Source organism: Maniola jurtina, chromosome 11 (genome assembly GCF_905333055.1).
Source record: "Maniola jurtina chromosome 11, ilManJurt1.1, whole genome shotgun sequence".
Taxonomy (NCBI): Eukaryota; Metazoa; Arthropoda; class Insecta; order Lepidoptera; family Nymphalidae; genus Maniola; species Maniola jurtina.
This window is the reverse complement of record NC_060039.1, coordinates 14,323,716-14,343,804: the sequence shown is the minus strand read 5'-3', so window position 1 is coordinate 14,343,804 and position 20,089 is coordinate 14,323,716. Positions and strand designations below refer to the sequence as shown.

Below are 20,089 nucleotides of genomic sequence, written 5' to 3'. Positions count from 1 at the left end.
GCCTGCAATCTACAACATGAAAAGATAAGTCTTGCGATTCTAGTGAAATAAAAGATGAATAATGAAGTAGTATCTTAGACTGCATCATCACTTACCACCAGGTGAGATTGAAATAAAAAAAAGAATGTCCATCGAAGTTTCCTTGTCATGTTTGCTTTACAAAATCCAACAAAATATTTTGTAAATTATTTCTTATACAGAAAGATTATCATAAAAAGGCCAGAATGCTCTACGTCTGTGGGAATCCTTTTCATCTCCATTTCATCTCGTCACTCGGCGACATCAATCATGCGAGACGTATTATTCCGCGAATACATTCATTCAACAGCTATTCGGTGAAAGGTTTCAATGGTTTTCATGGCTGTTTGTCATTTGGAAGCTTATATCCACTCAACCTAGTATTTATTTTCCTACGAAGTATTCCCACAAATTATTTTCTTTATTTTCTTACCTATTAATAGGTAAGAAGATAATTCCCATACTACGTCGTAATCCTAAATAAGGTTTACTTATACATTTCTGTGATAAAGAAATGAATATGGTTACAAAAAATTGCTACCACTATAAAGGCGAGAACTTTTGAAAACAAGTGTAAATTAAATATTTATAACACCCCCGGCAAGTGAAAGTTACAGTAACTAGAGCTGATAACTTTCAAACGGCTGAACCGATTTTCTAGGATTATAGCTAAGAACACTGTCGATCAAGCCCCACCTTTCAAACAAAAAAAAAGTTAGTTTAGGAGCTACGATGCCACAGACCGATACACAGATACACACGTCAAACTTATAACACCCCTCTTTTTGGGTTGGGGGTTAAAAATAGTAGATTGTTCAACAAGGAACTACAACGAGCCATTTCATATGAGATGTTTAGCCTTCCGGGCATCACCTAGGGAGGCTATAGAATCAACTTTGAACAGGTTTTAGTCCCAAGTAAGCAAAAACAAAGTCAAATTCAAAGTCAAAGTATTTATTCGAAATAGGTAACATTGTGCACTCAGTTTAATGCTTTGATTATCGCGATAATTATGGAGTTGGTGGGCATTGAAATTTTGCTATACTTAGATTTGTCTTCGGCCCCAATCTACAAAGGATTCGGATAATCATAAAAGGTTTCTAGGTTTTCTAGTCTTTGTAGGTACACTCCAGGACACAAAGCTAGATTTTCAATTTAAGTCTATCTATTATCCAGACCAAACAAGATGAGCAAACGTTTTTTAACAAAGCAAACAAAATAAATCTCTTACGTAGGGTGAAATAGGGTGCGTTCTCACTGTTGTTGGAAGAGGAAAGGAAGCTGTTTCTATTGGAGACGAGCATAATTTTTTTTTATTTCTTGACTATACAGTGTGTAAGCAGAACGCTAGCAAACACGAAAACGGGTGAGAGTACTGATAATCACTGCTAAGATACCTCAAAAAAAAAAAACGCGGATTTTTTTTTAATATCCTGTAAGTAAGTATTTTTAAAAGTTCTCAATCAGTGATATAAAATATCTTTGTTCTCAATATATTGCAAATACAACATCTAACGACGCTAGAGGTTAAAGAACGTAAATAATGACCCATCGGAGTCAATCCTCGTAGGTGGGGCATTGACCCTATTTTTGCACGCCATACATTACGGGTTTGAAAAATTAACGCCGTTCTGGTTACACCCTGATTTTACGGTGGCATTTTCAATTTTTATAGGTTGTTTTTCGGGTAGCGACGGTTTTTTTAATTATGCAATTTGTGCTTTGTTACGATGAAAACGCACCTTTAGGGCCTAAACCAACATTAGAGAAAAGGGACCACCTTTCAATAGATTAGGCCCGATACAAAGTCTCAAACAACCGTATCTATAAAGCTATAGAGTTTAAATTAGCTTAAACTGTAGTTTCCAGTCGAGTGCACCTCTAAAACTTTTGGAATACATAAGCAGGCATAGTGTTCGTGTATTGATTCTAAACGGATTTCTAATTTAGTTTCAGTTTGTTCGGGTTGGGGTTGAACTAGCTGGTTTTATTTTTAATCTCTTGTTGTTTCTAGTTTCAACGCTAGATATTTTAGTACCTACCTACTGTGAAGAGTGTCAATCAAACACGAGCGTTAGGCATGCACTGATTTATTATATTCACATGACCGATCTCCTATGTACATATATTTCATACTACCCTCACATCTTCCCCCTTTAAAAACAAAATTATTAAATTTATATTATCATCCCTCTTTTTTATAATAAACACAAACTCGTTATTCATTTTGACAATAATAATTCATGAGATAAAAAAAAATAATTTTACAATAATCATAATTAGTTATATGTCATAATATCTGTTAAATGATAAATTCTTATATTAAAAAACAACTCCACCGGTCCAGGTAATAAACAAACACTCACTATTCATTTTAACAATAATAATTCATAAGATAAAAAAATGATTACACAATAATTAATTTTTTATGTCATCAGTTCTGTTAAATGATAATTTATTATTCTTATTTTTAAAAAAACCAGTAAAGATATAAGAAGTAAAAAGACCAGACAATTATGCTATTACACACATTTTAAAATCACGTTATAATAATTTAGATTTATTTATGTATAAGTATAACAATTTTCTATTCTGCTTAGCCGCGCCTGACGCTACGTGAACCCCCATCTATCCGGAGGCCTCACTATCCTGCCAGAACGAGTTACATAGTTGTTACAATTATTCATACCTGTACTATTACTTTGACTTTGACTAGCTTCTCTTTCTATCTCTGTATTACAATCTATATCGTCATAGTCAAATCCATAGCAAGGCGTGTCTTGTCTTTGCGATGAGTCTATCATAATGTGTCGTCTATTGCGAACTAATTTTTTACCATTTAAAGTCGTCACTTCATAAGATCTGTTAGCTAGAATGCGGCTTATCGTCCCTGGTACCCACCTTTTGATCCGCAAGTCATAGATCCGTACTTTTTCTCCCTTCCCTAATTTTATTAAATCTTTAGCATTACGATCATAATAAAATTTTTGTTCTTTTTGCCTATTTAATAACTTCACTTCCATTTTGTCCACCTCTCATTGAGGCTCCAGGCGTCCGATGCATTCTTATCGAAGCAAAACGAAGACGGCGGTGATAATACACTTTCCATGTCTAAACTTCAACCACTTTTCCACGTTTTATTTTTATTTAACGACTGCGCCATGTGAAGAGTGTCAATCAAACACGAGCGTTAGGCATGCACTGATTTATTATATTCACATGACCGATCTCCTATGTACATATATTTCATACTACCCTCACACCTACCTAACAATGTTATTTTTTTCAAGAATCTACCTAGGTATTAGGTACTTATAACTTCGAGAATTTAGAAAATTTTTGTGGCCATGGCGTCGATTTTAGGGAAGAGAAGAATTACTTATCAACTGTCAAAACATTTTCGAAAAGATAAAAAAATATATTAAACAAAACCTAAATGATACCCTCCGACCTTAAGAGCTTGATTTTCCGAAATAAAAATCCATCTTCGTCAAAATCGCTTTAGCCGGCCGTGAAAAGCTAACAGACAAGCACACACACTTTCGAATTTATAATAATATTAGTATGAATATGGTCCGAAGAAGTCCGTATCTAGAGTTAAAGAATCCTACCAAGAAAAAGCGAATAAGTTATATTATTTTTGTCCAAAAAAGAAACCTTATCCTAGACAGTCTTTGGGGACGAAATGTCTCCATATAGAGCTTTAAATTGGGGCAAATTACGGGGTCTAAGATGTCTAAAACTAGGCAACGCGACGACGATACGACGTCCCCAAAGGTTCTAATACCTTACAGGTACTTACTGTACAGGTATATTTAAATAAAGGAATTCTTACATCGCCTTGCGTACTTTAATTTCGTTAATTGTTTCTTTCTTCTACTTAATAACATTTTTATACCTACCTATAACGTTTAAGTTTTTATTCTTATCCTTAACATATCTCAACCTTAGCTTGGGGCACAATTATTGTAAAGTAAATTATGGGGTCTAAGATGTTTAAATCTGGGCGACCGACGCGACGAAGATGCGATGCCCCCAAAGGTATTAAAATGTAGAGGTATATTTTGATGAAGGAATTCTGACATCGCCTTGAGTAAATTTATTTCATTTATTCTTTATTTCTTCTACTTAATAACATTTTTAGACCTACCTATTCGTACTTAAAAGGGCTAAGATAAACTTAGGTTTTTATTTTTATCCCATTTCTTTAGGTTGGGCAGAAATCTTATCTTAGTCTCTGGGGACACAATGTCCACATATAGAATATAGCTTCAAGTTGGAACAAATTACGAGGTCTAAGAAATCTAAATCCCCAAGGCTATAATATCCACTAAATGGGATGGGATGTAGAGGTATATTTAGATGAAAGGATTCTTACATCGCCTTACCTGCTTTCATTTCATTTATTTTCTCTTTCTTCTAATTTTACCTGGTTATGATCCATATCCATACATTTTTAAAAAGTATGTCTGCCTGTCTTTCTGTCTGCTGGCTTATCCGTTTAATCGATTTTGATCAAATTTTCCACAAAAGTAGATTGCATCCCGGAAACATAGGCTACTTTTTGTCCCGAAAATAATAGAGTTTTTGTGGGATCGTTACGGGATTTTTAAAAACCTGAATCCACGTGGGCGAAGTCGCGGGTATCAGCTAGTAACACGAAAAATAACAAACAGAAATGCCAACAAAATAAAATATAAAAGAGATACATTATATACCGACCTTAGGAAAGGCAAAGAATTTTAAAAGGTCTAAATAAAAGATATCTTTATGACGGTACATAAATCGACCGAAAGCCGTAATGAAATGTCCATAGAGTGCTTCCATTTTATACTTGGTAATGAGGAAATATAAAATTCTTTTGATCTTCCATTTTTGGTGAATTTACATTTTAATCGATCTTTTTGAAAATCATAATTGATGTTTGTTATGTTTTGTTATTATGTGCCCATGTTCAAACATGTTAATGTACTTATTATATCATGTTTTCATCATCATCATTATTAACCGATTGACGTCCACACCTGCTGGACATAGGTATCTTTTTTTTTAATCAGATACAAGTTAGCCCTTGACAGTAATCTCACCTGGTGGTAAGTGGTGATGACTTAGATTGAAGATTTTACTTGTAACAATGTTATTTTAATTAAAAGTTTCCAGCTTAACCTGGAATTTATCATTCTAGAATCGAGTTAGAATGGTAACTAAGATTATTATCGGATTGAATATCGAAAAAACTTGAAATTCGGAATATTGTAGTAGGTAGGTACCTATTTTACTAAAGGGATAGGAACTATTCCACTATATGTTATATAACATTGTTTTCATGTAACTTCTGTATTTGCTCAGGCCACGGCACGGAAGCCACGCCACTCACCATCATACATGAAAGCAAATAAATAAATGAAATGAAATGAGCAATGAGCACAGATATCTTCTCAGAATGACAAAGATTGGAGCCATAGTCTGTCACGCAGGTCTAGTGAGATTTCACACACCTTTGAGAACATTCCGGAGAACTCACAACTCACAAACATACAGGGTTCCTTCAAGCAAGTGATAGAACTCTAGAGATTTGCACCCATTGTATCAATACTTACAGTAATTATTAACCCCCGACCCAAAAAGAGGGGTGCTATAAGTTTGACGTGTGTATCTGTGTATCTGTCTGTGGCATCGTAGCTCCTAAACTAATGAACCGATTTTAATTTAGTTTGTTTTGTTTGAAAGGTGGCTTGATCGAGAGTGTTCTTAACTATAATTCAAGAAAATCTGTTCAGCCGTTTGAAAGTTATCAGCTCTTTTCTAGTTATTTCTGTAACCTTCGCTTGTCGGGGGCGGGGGTGTTATAAATTTTTAATTTACACTTGTTAGTTAAGTGTGACTCGTTGCTGTATGGATGATAGAGGATAAAATAAATGTTTTTGTGCACAGGTCCTATCACAGGAAGTGGTATTAATCTTAATTTTGCATTTCCCGTGGCGACTAACCACAGGAAACGCGATAATTTCCTCTGATAGTAATTTAAAATATGAGTGGGATGGAATTATTTTACGCAGCATTACAATTACAAAAGGCTCAGTCTTAGAATAACCACCCGAGGCCCAGTCTAGACCGCGAACCGTTTGCGAGCTGAGGCCCTGTGAAAAAGGACCCCGGATCGGTTTGAAACTAGTCGGGCTTACGTCCACTACACATGTGAGTACAGCCGGATTCTTTTATATTTATCACACAGGGTATACAGTCTGTAAAAGATAATAAATGAATTCAAAGGTTCCAATCAAGCGAAGCCAAGACGATTCATCTAGTTGTTTTATTATTTTACAAATAACGCTTCTGTGTAAAATACTAAAGTATAATAATCTATTTTGCAAACAAATATTTATATTATAAAGATCTTACGAAAAAGCTTCTAGTCTGAAAGATAATATTTTAGATTCCAGTCTCAATAAGAGCCTTTAAAGGTTTCTAAGGTACAAAGAAAGAAGGGCTTAAGACGTTGGAAGCGTATTACTTAGGTCTACATTGTGAAGCCTTCTATTACTTTGTAAAGACCTTTATTGTGAAAAGTAAGACTTAGTCGAGGGCTCAGTCGTCTTCAATGTTGTTTGTTTTGGATTTTAGAGCAATCAAGTATTGTATGATGAACACACACAACGTTTTTTTTTTGTATATAATAAACTAGTTTATGCCCGCAACTTCGTTCCCGTGGATAGGTTATATAGGTTTTTAAAAATCCCGTGGGAACTCTTTTATTTTCTGGGTTGAAAAGAACCCTATGTGTTGATCCATGGTATAATCTACCTAGATTCAAAATTATTTCAGCCAAATCCGTCCAGTTGATTTTGTTTCGCCTTTATAAATATTTGTGTGATCCTTATTAAACAACATTAAGAGGGCTCTCTCCGTCACTCGTTTCCACTCGTTTCATACAATCGTAGTTCCAATTTCATTTGAATATTAAGCAACCTAAGTCCATGAAATTTTGCAGACATATTCTAGAAACTAATATCTATGTCTGTGGTTTTCCAGATTTCTGTTAAAATATTCAGTTTCAAAGTTACGCGGTCTTAAAATTTTCATACAAATCTTGGAACCCCTGTAATTTTAAAACTACTTATATATTTTATAACTTTTAAATATTTTTTGAAACTTTTTTATATTAAAACACTTGTTGATCCGCCCGTTTCGTTTGAGTGGAATTTTCAAAAATCCTTGAAATACGTAGGTACTATTTCTTAATTTTTAACCGAAACTCCAAAAACTAATTAGCGTGGATTTATTTAGAGCATCATTCGTTAAGATAAGAGAAATCTTGAGGTCCCGTACCTACTACAGAGAGGCTAAACAAATAGTTGGCAGCTCCCCGCATTATGTAATGCATTAGTAGATTAGAGGTTGCGCACTGCGTACAATCGTTGCTCTATTTTTTTGTAGTCTCTACTATCTACTACTAATTATTATTATTAAAAGACCCAGGAGAAGTGCTAGTTGTTCAATATACAATAAGTGTTCCGTAATATGAAAAAACTGAAAACTTTAACGGCTCCCCATTTCTTTATTTTTAAGATCAAAAATTAAACATGTTCGTACTCTACTCAGTGAGCTTTAAACAATAATACCCCACATGCTAGGGTAAGATTTTCAAAAAAAATCGGATTTTTTTTATGAATGGGAGCCCCCTGAAAAATAATTTAATTGTATTTTTAATTCAGTATTTGGTTTTGGGTCAACGTTCTACATCAAATACCTCTCAAAATAACTCATTTCGTCTACGAGCTAGAGACCTGTGACACGTGGACAGACAGACAGACAGGTACAGCAGAGTGACATTTATAGGGCTACGTTTTATCCGTTTGAGTACAGACTACAGAACCCGAAAGGCTGGTAAGTGCGAGTCAATACACGTTTAAGGCACTGTGTTCTATGATCCGTAGTCATGCTACGATACAAACTTAGGCGATTATTATCAATTCTTAAACGGTAGTTTTCTTCCAAAAACTGTCTAAGACACTTCACAATGATTTAAAAATCCCTTACAGGATTTTACAGGTTTTTTTATAAATAGCTGTGACACACAGACAGTGACAGACGGACAGACGGACCGGACGAAACTATAGAGGTCCCCTTGTTTTACAACGGAACCATTAAACTGAGAGCCTCCTCAATTCTTGAAGTCGGTTCGAAATCAATAGATTCATCTCAAGATCGTCTAGGTACGGAGCTTAGACCACAAGCTTAGGTGAACTTAAGTGGATTGGAACAGATCGCATCATGATAGTGAACTACCTTCATAACCACTACTTGACTCGAGATATCGGTTTAATCCACTAGGTACGTCTAATTCGACTCATTACGGCTTTCGGTTAAGGCGCACCTCCACGAGCATATATGTAAATAATGAACATTCAAAGGCAGTTAATTTTTTTTAAAAGAAGAATCAGAAGAATATCTTTTTCGGCATGCGAAATTTCGATGATACGAGTACGACCTATCTACCTAACATAATCCTACTTCTTCATAAAAAAAAACTTTATTCTTTCTCGAAAGCCTAAAATCCTAAATACTTGAAAATTGACGGAGCTCCATATAACTACGATTTAACTTCTAGTTTAAAGCATAGATAACGGAGAGATAAATTGATATCTGACTTAGTTTCAGATCTAGAATAACAATAATAGAATAATTATAGGCGTAATACGTTTGCATGGAGAAGCGCGTAGGAAGTGTAACCTTAATTAAAACATTTCATATTTTTTATATACCACAGTGGTTTGTCAGAGATGTTTTAATTTAGTTATAATACGGTCGTCTCGGCTTCCGATCCAATTGTGCTCATATTTCGCCAGCGGAGTTCCTTAATGAGGATTTTCGATTCCCTCCTCAATTTGAGGGGCCGGAAAATTAGCTTTATCCCACCTAGGGTTGCCACATCGCGGGGATTATTCACGGAAGCCTGCCCTGTAATTAATCATCGCTATAATAGATATTTTCGTTCAATTAATAGCTCTCCGATATTCTGTAGGGATGTTTTTAGGGTTCCGTAGCTGAAGGTTGTTAACGAGAGGCTATTTATAAGCCTGTACTATCCGTCCGGCTGTCCTTCCTTATTTATCAACCGTTCCTCATCAATCGTATCACATTCCTTCTTTTTCAACTGTTAAGCCTAAATACCAATTTTCATGGATACAGACATGGACAGACTTTTAAACAAATTTTAAGCCCTCCCTTATTTGAATTTTCTAACAGCTTCATACATTGCGATTTTTGTTTGAAATAGCTCTTCTTTACTTACTAATTCACTTCAATTCGTTACGTACTAATTAACTTCAGTGGCTGAATACAATAATATGACAATTGACAACCCTAACTTCTAGTAATGTTTTTTCTTGCGGCCAAGAATCAATCAGCCGAGAGTTGGTTTTTGTTGCTGATTAAAACGTTACGAAGCTGGATTTACTTATTTCTCCCTTTTTTTTATAAATTAAGGAAACCTCCGAGGAAATTATATAAATGAAAAAATGAAATAGAAATGCTGAGAAATGAGAATTCGCAGGAAATTGATAATAAATACTACAAAATTTTGAGCAAAGCTTAATTAAACGGAGGAAAATCGGAACAAAATGATTTTCAGAAAGCCCGTGACTACGTCCTTGTGGATGAAGTTTTTTAAAAATCGCGAGGGAATTCTTTAATTTTCCGGATTAAAAATTAGCCTATATCCGTCTCCATGATAAAAACTGTCTCTGTACCAAACGTCAAAATCAGTTTAACGGATGGGCCTAAATCTCGTGGAAACTCTTTGATTTTCCGGAATAAAAACTGGCTTATATCCGTCTCTGGAGTGTAATTTATCTCTGAACCAAACTTCAAAATCGGTTAAAAGGATGGGCCGTGAAAAGGTACCAGACATGCAGATAAACAGACACACTTTTGCATTTGTGATAATTAGTGTTATCAACAACTAACTAGATTACAACAAGGAGTTATTCAAGGGGCGGACCAACAAATTCCTGAAAAGCCAGCTAACGCATCGGTAATTCCTCTGGTGACAAATGTTCATGGGCGGCGGTAATCACTTAACATCAGGTGACCCGCCTACGCGTTTGCTCGCTATTTTTTATTAAAAAAAAAACAGTATAACTATGAATTTTGTGTCTGGAACTTATAAATAAACATTTTGTAAGCAAAAAAAGCTAATAAAGATTGGACGCCAAAAATATCAATATTTAAGGTTGAGAAACTTTGAAAGGTGAATTTCCTTTTAGAAAAGTTTGAAGACATAATAAGAGGCTGCTCGATAGAGTCGATAGCGAACAATATTGAGGCACATAATAAGGGTCTGGATGTCTCAAGTCCCTCGCTTTGTGCCTACGATACTATTGTAGACTTCATATTAGACTCAAACGGAAATTATTTCACTATAAAGAAACATTATGTCTCATATTCTCGACTATGTAGTAAATGTACAGTTTGGATATGAGGTGCCTATGTAACATATTTGGACGCCATTCCATGGCAAATGTGGTGATACCAAAATGAATTGTAATTTTTATTTTAACCTGCATTAAATAAATAAATGATTTAATTTGATTTACTTTAAAATAACTATGCAATAATAGAGGTGTTATAAGTTTGACGTGTATATTCGGCATGTCTGTGGCATCGTAGCTCCTAAACCTAAAGGCTCACAAAGAGGCTTAATCGATAGTGTTTTGACTATCATCCTAGAATACCTGTTCCGGCGGCTCTTTTCTATTTAATGAAAGGATGATATTATAAACGCAATTGCCATCGCTAAGCAAATAATTTTATTTTTCAACAATTACTAAAATTATTTCTATAAATAATAAAAGAAATCTATTTCAAAAATAGCATACAAACAGTGCTGGTATCAAAGCTCGTATAAAACAGTGGTGAGCGTTTTATTTACCCATTTGTAACGATTTGTATTGGCGGCTGACCATTTACCTACTTCAGAAAATGTTCACAGATCAAACAATGTCACCCGCAGGCGGCGCGCGATTGATTGCGAATCGATACTGCGCTGATGTATCGATGTACTGTGTAGTGTTATAACGAACTGTGTACTTAGAATCAAAAGCCGAAAGTTTGTTTGTGTGTGTATGTGTGTGTGTGTGTGTGTGTGTGTATGTTTGTTACTCCTTCACGCAAAAACCACCAGACGGATTTGGCTGAAATTCGGAATGGAGATAGATAATATCCTGGATTAGCACATAGGCTACTTTTTATCCCAGAAAACCAAAGAGTTCCCCCGGGATTCTGAAAAACCTAAATCCACGCGAACGAAGTCGCGGGCGTCAGCTAGTATTTAAATAATTAGGAAACGTGTGGCCTAGTTGTAACAACGCATATCAACCGATTGCGATTGTTAAGCAACGTTGACCCAAGTCGGTTACTAGATGGGTGACCGACTTTTGAGGTCCGTATTTGTCTTTTTCGTTTCCTCCGTGCCTCGGGGAGCACGTTAAGCTGTCGGTCCCGGTTATTATCACTAACATCTCATAATAACTGTAAAAACCTAAGAATCGAAATATTGTTCTCTTAGTGAGTTGTATGCGGAAGGATCTGGGAACCCACAGCATTATTATTCCAAGAGAACTCCTGCCATTATGTGTTTATTGGAAAGGAGTCATGACCCTCAGCAATGAAGGAATACGACTCTAAAGAGATTAAAAAATATCTGCTTTTCTGAGTGACGCTCATACTTAGCAATGGCACCACAGAGTGGCACGCAGTGGTGTTTTTAAGTAGGTACTCGGAATTGTTGGGTGTATGTTCACTTGAGAGATTTATTCGGTTTTGTGGGCAAACAGAGTATTATCCTTTTGAAACATGGGTCCTTAAGCTGTACTTTATATATAGTAATTATACCATCCTGTGCCATTAAGGATTACGTTAGAATTACGAGGACAACTCCGGGCTTAATGTTCTAAAAGATAAACGAATTAGATTGCGGAACTATCTTGTCTCTCTTGCAACATTTTTAGGATTCTGTAGCTCTAAAGGAAAAACGGAAACCTTATAGGATCGCTTTGTTGTCTGTCTGTCATGTCTGTCAAGAAAATCTATAGGGTACTTTGAAAACCTTAGGGTAAGTAGGTCAGGTAAGTAGGTCTTATAGCAAAAGTAAAGGGAAAAAATCGAAAATCGGTTACATTATTAAAAAAAATTAAAATGTGTTTCTATTTTCAAAGTAAGATAAGTAAATCAAGTGGGGTATCATATGAAAGGGCTTTACCTGTACATTCTAAAACAGATTTTTATTTACTTTTATGCCAATTTTTCATTTATCGTGCAAAATGTCGGAAAAAATACCCGAGTACGGAACCCTCGGTGCGCGAGTATGACACGCAATTGACCGGTTTTTAACTCTGTTTTAAGTTTAAGCAAAGTCAAAGTACACTCAATTAGGTATACTGCATCATTATTTGATGAGATCGCAATCACAGGCTAACTAATAAATTTTTATCCAGTAAAAGAAAAGAAAAATTAAAAAGGCGACACCCCTTTATTTTTCCTCGAATCTTTGTTAATATCCCAGCCGTATTTGATTAATTCTTGTTCGCAACAAAGTTAATTTTCCAGTCTTTCAAATTCCGATGGGGAACGAAAATCTTCATAAAGAAATTCGAGGAACATCGGAACAATTAGATCGTAAACTGAGGAGCAAATTATATCTTTAACTTCCTTCAAGTTTTGGCAAATAAACTTTATAGCTACACTAGAATAAGATATATAAATTAAAAATTTATAACACCCCTGACGGGTGAAGGTTACAGTAACTAGAAAAGAGCTGATAACTTTCAAACGGCTGAACCGATTTTCTTGGATTATAGCTAAGAACACTCTCGATCAAGCCACCTTTCAAACAAAAAAAAACTAAATTAAAATCGGTTCATTAGTTTAGGCGCTACAGTGCCGCAGACAGATACACAGATACACAGATAGACACGTCAAACTTATAACACCCCTCTTTTTGGGTCGGGGGTTAAAAACAAGATGAAGTTAATCTGACTACTACTCGATAGATAGCAATAGGTATATACTACAATTGTTTTTCTGTCGCTCGGTGTATTTTAACACTCTACTATATTTATATTTACAAACTCATAAGTTTTTCCTTTGCTTGTGCTATAAGACTTACCTACTTGTCAAATTTCATGATTCTAGGTCAATGGGAATTACCCTATAGGTTTTTTTGACAGACACGACGGACGGACGGACAGACAGACAACAAAGTGATCCTGTAAGGGTTCCGTTTTTTCTTTTGAGGTACGGAACTCTAAAAAGAAAAAAATATACTGACGGTTTTGAACCAGTTTAATATAGTTTGGTTCACGTGAGGAACAGCAAATGCGAAAGTTATAATCCTACCGAAGTGCATAATATTAGCATGCAAAATGTGTTAAAGTTAAACTTTTGAATTCATTCATTCATAGATTCAATATTCAGAGGTCCAAGATTCGACCGCCCGTGGTCCGCGTATCAGAACCGCGGTCCGCCTGTTGCCGGCCGCTGCTTTGGACCATTTTATCGATTTTGTCTTTATACTTATTTTAGAACTGGCTGACGTCAACAATCTCTCCGAACTCTTGACATTTTCACAGTCTTTGAACCTTTGAGCGTAACAACTTCCGACAAGCGTCTAGCACTTTTCACATTTATTTTTTTCAAACGATGGAAGAGGAAGCGTAGTTTACGTAACGGACAAGCTTTTTCCCTGGAGTAATTATTATTGGCCTACATAATTTACACGCTTATCCACTATCCACAAGCTTAATTTCGCGACTTCGCTCGTGTAGATTTACTTTTTTTTTAATCCTGTTAAAATTTTTCATAATATGATCCTTCCTTAGTGAACCGCTTACAGTACTTACCTACGCTATAATATTTCCTCCAAACGACATTCTGTAAACAACTCATGGCTCTTCTTTAAAATGGTCTATGGTAAAAATCAGTGAGTCAGCTCATTTTATAATTTAATAAAGTATAGCTAATAATAAATAAGTAGTGATAGTGATAATAGACAACATAGTAGCTAAGACGCTAGAATATGGAACGCCCTTCCGGCATCAGTTTTCCCTTCCACTTTGAATATTGTACAAGTCAAGAGTAAATAAATCCAAGAATCCCTTTGAAGGGAAATATCCTGAGCAAACCTGCATACATGGGTGTTTTCTATAATGGTCTCAAGGGTGTATGAAGTCTGCCAATCCGCACTGGGCTAGCGTGGTAGACCATGTTCTAAAACCTTCTCATTCTGAGAAGAGACCTGCTCTACCAATTACAACCCGGGTATCTTTAAAACAAGAGTGAATAGGCATCTTCTATGTAAACGCGTCCCATCTTAGGCCACATCATCACTTTCCATCAGGTGTGATCGTGGTCAAGCGCTTGCCTATAGTGAATAAAAAAAAAGGGGCCCATTCTCCGTAGTGGGCCTACGATGGGTTGAACATGATGATATAGCTATAGCAAAAGTTTCGGAATATTCTATTTGTTTTGTTATTAACCATTGATGTATTAGCTCGCAGTGATGGATGGTGCAATGCATACGAGGCAAGAAATGGATGATTGATGCGATACACAGTATTATGAGAACGCAATAATAGTGCTTTTAGTGGACAAACTATACGGCGGTATGGAATTACACATTTTCAATTAATTACCCGACTGCGGCAAAGGCAAAAGGAAGAGTTATGATTTTAGCAGTATGTATGTATGTGTGTTTGTATCCAGATTCTGTGTGTTCCACCGTAGCGCCTAAACTATTGGGCCGATTTTGATGAATTAGGTGTCAATTGATTCGTTGTAAAGGTCCGGGTGACATAGGCTATATTTTATACGATAAATTGACCTAACGGATGTTATATCAAAAAAAGTGGAAGTCTCCAAAAATTTTATTTGCTATTGTATCGAGTGGGATGTCAAATGAAAGAGGAGAAACTTTTGAGTTCATAAATATAAATGTGCTACTACATTAAAATATACCAAGCGACAGAAAAACAATTTTAGTATAATATTTCAGCGTTTATTAAGAGGGCTCTCTCCGTCACTCGTTTCATACAATCGTAGTTCCAATTTCATTTGAATATTAAGCAACCAAAGTCCATGAAATACAGACATATTCTAGAAAATAATATCTATGTCTGTGGTTTTGCAGATTTCTGTTAAATTTTCGGTTTCAAAGTTACGCGGTCTTAAAAATTTTCATACAAATCTTTGAGCCCCTGCAATTTTAAAACTACATATTTTTAGAAAAATCTAAAACACCACAGACACAGATATTAGTTTCTAGAATATGTCTGCAAAATTTCATGGACTTTGGTTGCTTAATATTCAAATGAAATAGGAACTACGATTGTATGAAACGAGTGATGGAGAGAGCCCTGTTAAGACGATCGCAGTCGGGTTTTAGTTTTCAACTTTATCTTGTTTTCAAGGGAGGGATTAATATAAGCTAGAATCATTAAGGGAACTGCTGTTTCTTTCCAGTACTTATTTTCCCCTTTTTCCGAAACCAACATGAACGTGAATACCTTATTCACGCTTTATGAGTACAGTCATAAGGGTCAAATTTGAACAGCTGACGACCTTATGAATTTCGGTTCGCACCCAATACCATAGTCTATACTTAGTGGAGGTTTCAAAATATGTATCAGCACGTTAGTTTCAATAAAAACGATAAAATAAAAATAGATTTTATCGAAAACTCCTTTCTATAGGCTTTCCCAACCTTTCTGCGTATGCAATATAATGTATTTTTATGGTTATGGTAATGATATGCGAATGGGAATACAACCCTATTCCTCTTAATTTCTGTCAAGGGGGTAGTGTGGTTAAACCTGGTCTACTTCATATTTGGGTAAGATTACTTCATATTTGGGTACTATTTTTACCTTTAACAATATAATATCTATATAAATATACCAACTTATACACTCTACTCCATACTAGCATCTAGCTTTATATTAACATTCAAGTATCATTATAATATATAAATACGGAAGTTTGTCCATCTATTTGTCTGGTACCTACCTTTTCATGGCCCATCCATTTAAACTATTTTGACGAAATTTGGTACACAGATAACTTGTATAGTAGAGACGGATATAGGCTACTTTAGGTCCCGCAAAAGGATTACTTCGCAAAAGACTTATATAAATAGCGACTCTTGTTGCGACGCAATAAAGTGCAATTCGGTTCGCACAGCACTGCGGCCAAAAAATTAATAAATACCTCTCTTTCTATCGCTTGACTCTTATATTATATCTCTCTCTCCCATGAGAGATAAGAGTTATATTAGTATAGAGGTATATTTCTCGGATCACGTGGCCAAGTGAGCTCGACCCACTATCACCTATTTGGCACCATAGGAACACTAGATTCGATGGCGTCTACCCAGACAAGCTACACAAGCCGTCATAACCATAACCGTTATAGCATGTTCGCCATAACTCAGGCACAGGATGCAGAGCCTCAATAACATGTAGCCATAACCCCTGGCATGTTTATGGTGTACACAGTTTTGGACATGCTCCAAATTTGTGCACGCATCCTTAGGGTTCATGGAACTAATTTCTGCTTATTTTCATTCATTCAAGTAGGAGATATTCTTTCTTAATTTGTTCTGCATTTTTATTCAGCTATCTAAGCGATATAACCAAGCGATCCAATCCGGGATTCCAGGATTCGATTCTGGGCATGCTCCTCTGACTTTATGGAGTTATGTGCGTTTTAAGCAATTAATATACCAATTCCTGGCACAAGCTTTACGCTTAATTGGAGGGGAAAGGGGAGTATTAATCATGATTAGCATGGCTAATATTCTTTAAAAAAAACACTTGCGAAAAACATTGTGAGGTGCCTAAGAATTCTCCACAATTCTCTCAAAGGTATGTGAAGTCTAACAATCCATACTTAGCCACCGTGGTGTATAGCCTACATTCTTCTCATTTCAAAAGAAAACCCGTGCTTAGTAATGAGTCGGCGACGAGTTGGGATGATGGCACTCTAAGGCTGAGATCTATAGAACACACTTTGACTTTGCTCAGACTTAACTGTCAAAACGAGACAGCGTTATACCGCTGGCATAAGTCTGTCTCGTTTTTACTGGAACTTAAGTCTAAGCAAAGTCAAAGTGCTCTCTATAGATTTCAACCTAAATTCCTAGAAAGCGTTGGAGATATGCAATTTATGCATTGAATAAATCCTACAGGTGCAGGTGATTCGTTGCTCTTTTGACACTAAGATGGGATTTCATCGAATGCATTTATCCTTGAAAAGCATTTGGAAAGCTTTGATTTGTCGGCGATTGGAGATCGAACATCTCGGCCGCTTCTGAGAGATAGCTCGGATAGCTTTTGATCTAGCTTCCAACACTGATTCAAGTTTAGTTTAGTGAAGACAAAATGGAATATTGTGCTGCAAATAAAACTGTCATGATATACAAGTTGATGAATTTGTATGAAATAGTTGTTGAATATTGCTCATACAAGCATATTATGTTCAATGTCAAATAATCACACAATCAATTTAATATCCAATTTAGCCTCTAAAGCTCATCGGTTGAGGAGCGGACTGAATTCCGAAAGGTCAGCGGTTCAAACCCCACCCGTTGCACTATTGTCGTACCCACTCCTGGCTCAAGCTTTACGCTTAATTGGAGGGGAAAGGGGAGTATTAGTCATGATAAGCATGGGTAATATTCTTTAAGAAAAAATCCTATTAGAGTAGAGTTTCCAAAAATCCTACGCTATAAAAGAAACCTATAGTACGCGACAAGTCGAGATGGCAACCGGGATATGCACGTCAGCCGTGCTATCCCGCACAGAGTAAGCGCGGGGGCTGTGTGGGTGTGCGGGGCATCCTCACCCCGGTTGGCATCTCGACCTGTCGCGCTGTAAAAATTTAAAGTGTCTAACCGTACCCACAGATAATAGTAGGTACTACGCCGTAGCGGCTTAGGCTATGAGTTGATGGGTCAGTCAGTCAAACAGGAGTCAGGGCGAGTCTTTTTTACCCAACTGGCAGTCTATGTATATAATAATATAGATTACCTATTTCCAAAACTATTTACCATTTATTGATATGTTTACCATATTCATAATAATTTATTAAATCATTATAAGTTAAACTTTTACCTAACGAAATAATGAACATAATATACTTAAAAATAATCTGTATTTTATAGAGCAGCTCTAAAATTTATATTTCTGGCTAAAATGTATTTTAATATCTCATAATCACATTTAAAACGCGTGAAGCGTGGTATAATTTTGAAATATACCTATGTAGATAATAATTTTCAGCCCGGCATTCATTAAACAGCGAATTTAATAAAACTTAATTAAAACCAGCTTCAAAATAGATTAAAAACTGAAATTTCTCTTATTTATAGTTGACATGTTGGTCTGGGTGAAATTAATATTATGATTTATGTTAAATTCGAATTGGTTTTCTGTGAATAGATCTTTGTTTTCAATCTTAGGGATATTACAAGCATAGCTCTCTTCATCTATATTTCATGTATTGTTTTCTTTTTCTTGATGACCTTATACCATGCTATGTGGGGTCAGCACAACATGTCTGCATCTCCACTCGCTTCTGTTATCCGCTTACGCATTATCCACCCATTTTTGACCCCCGACCCTAAAAGAGGGGTGTTATAAGTTTGACGTGTGTATCTGTGTATCTGTCTGCGGCATCGTAGATAACTGGCAACTGATTTTAATTTAGTTTTTTGCATTTGAAAGGTGGCTTGATTGAGAGTGTAGCTACAATCCAAGAAAATCGGTTCAGCCGTTTTAAAGTTATCAGCTCTTTTCTAATTTTCTTGTTTTTGTTAGTTTTTGTGTCGGGAGTTTTTTAAATGAGTCATATGCATTGTTTTCTTCTTCTTTTTGACCTTATACCATGCTATGTGGGGTCAGCACAACATGTCTGCTTCTTCGACTGGCTTCTGTTATCCGCTTACGCATTATCCACCCATTTTACTCGTATTGTATCCTATTACGCAATCCATTCATCTGTTCTTGGGTCTTCCTCTCCACTTTTTTCCTTCCATATACATATTTTATGTATTGTATTTTGCAGAAAAGAGAAAAAGAAAGCCGTTTAAAGCCTCAAACCCATTTAGTAAGTTCGCAATTATTGCGTTGGTGCTAGTAATTACTCACCCACTTATTTACGGAGCGAACACAATAGCCGCTTTTATCACACGACGCATTCGTCCAGTTCATGCATTTTATTTGCTTTGTGCCTTTGTGTTTGCTCTTACTCTGCGGAACCTAAAGTTTCCTTATATTGAGGCAGTAGGTCGAAGCTGGCATACCTGCAGGCTGCATCAATCATCATTATTACTATCGCAATAATAGTCGAACAAGTGTAAATTAAAAATTTATAACACCCCCGACAAGTGAAGGTTACAGTAACTAGAAAAGAGCTGATAACTTTCAAACGGCTGAACCGATTTTCTTGGATTATAACTAAGAACACTCTCGATCAAGCTACCTTTCTAACAAAATAAACTAAATTAAAATCGGTTCATAAGTTTAGGAGCTATGATGCCACAGACAGATACACAGATACACGCGTCAAACTTATAACACCCCTCTTTTTGGATCGGGGGTTAAAAATGACAAAATTAAAATTAAATTAAATCCTTTCTAAGAGGTAATCTATCGAGTAATATGACTTAGTAAGTAGTTTTTACAATTTTCTCTTAAATAAAGGAATTCCTGGCGTCTCAATTATAGAGCAGTTCTACTAGAGGAGTGCCGCAGTTTAAGCACTTGCCTTTTACTTGTGAGGTTTTCGTACAAATTCAAGTTAAGTTTAATAAAAATGATAGTTTCATATCACATTAACAAAAAATTATACTCCTTAAAATAGGGTTTACAACTGTCCGTCATTTTTAATTAGGCGCTCTATCATTAAAATGAAAAATTACATACTTAATTGTTTGCTTCAAACTAAGAAAGGCGTTCAAAACTCCAACCCATTCACTAAGTCCGCAATTATAGCGTTGGTGCGAGAAATAATTCAA

General features: G+C 35.8%; 1 protein-coding gene across 2 annotated transcripts in view; it reads left to right on the top strand.

The window, feature by feature from the left end:
- Nucleotides 1-20,089, top strand: part of LOC123869839 — a 68,200-nt gene that overhangs the window by 21,885 nt on the left and 26,226 nt on the right. The window contains exon 1 of one of the 2 annotated variants that reach the window (XM_045912901.1): nt 6,122-6,216. The exons of the other annotated variant lie outside the window; for it this stretch is intronic. The gene's annotated coding sequence lies outside the window, so the exon portion shown is untranslated. Of the gene's footprint in view, nt 1-6,121; nt 6,217-20,089 lie in introns of those variants that run through there. 2 annotated transcript variants of the gene reach the window in all.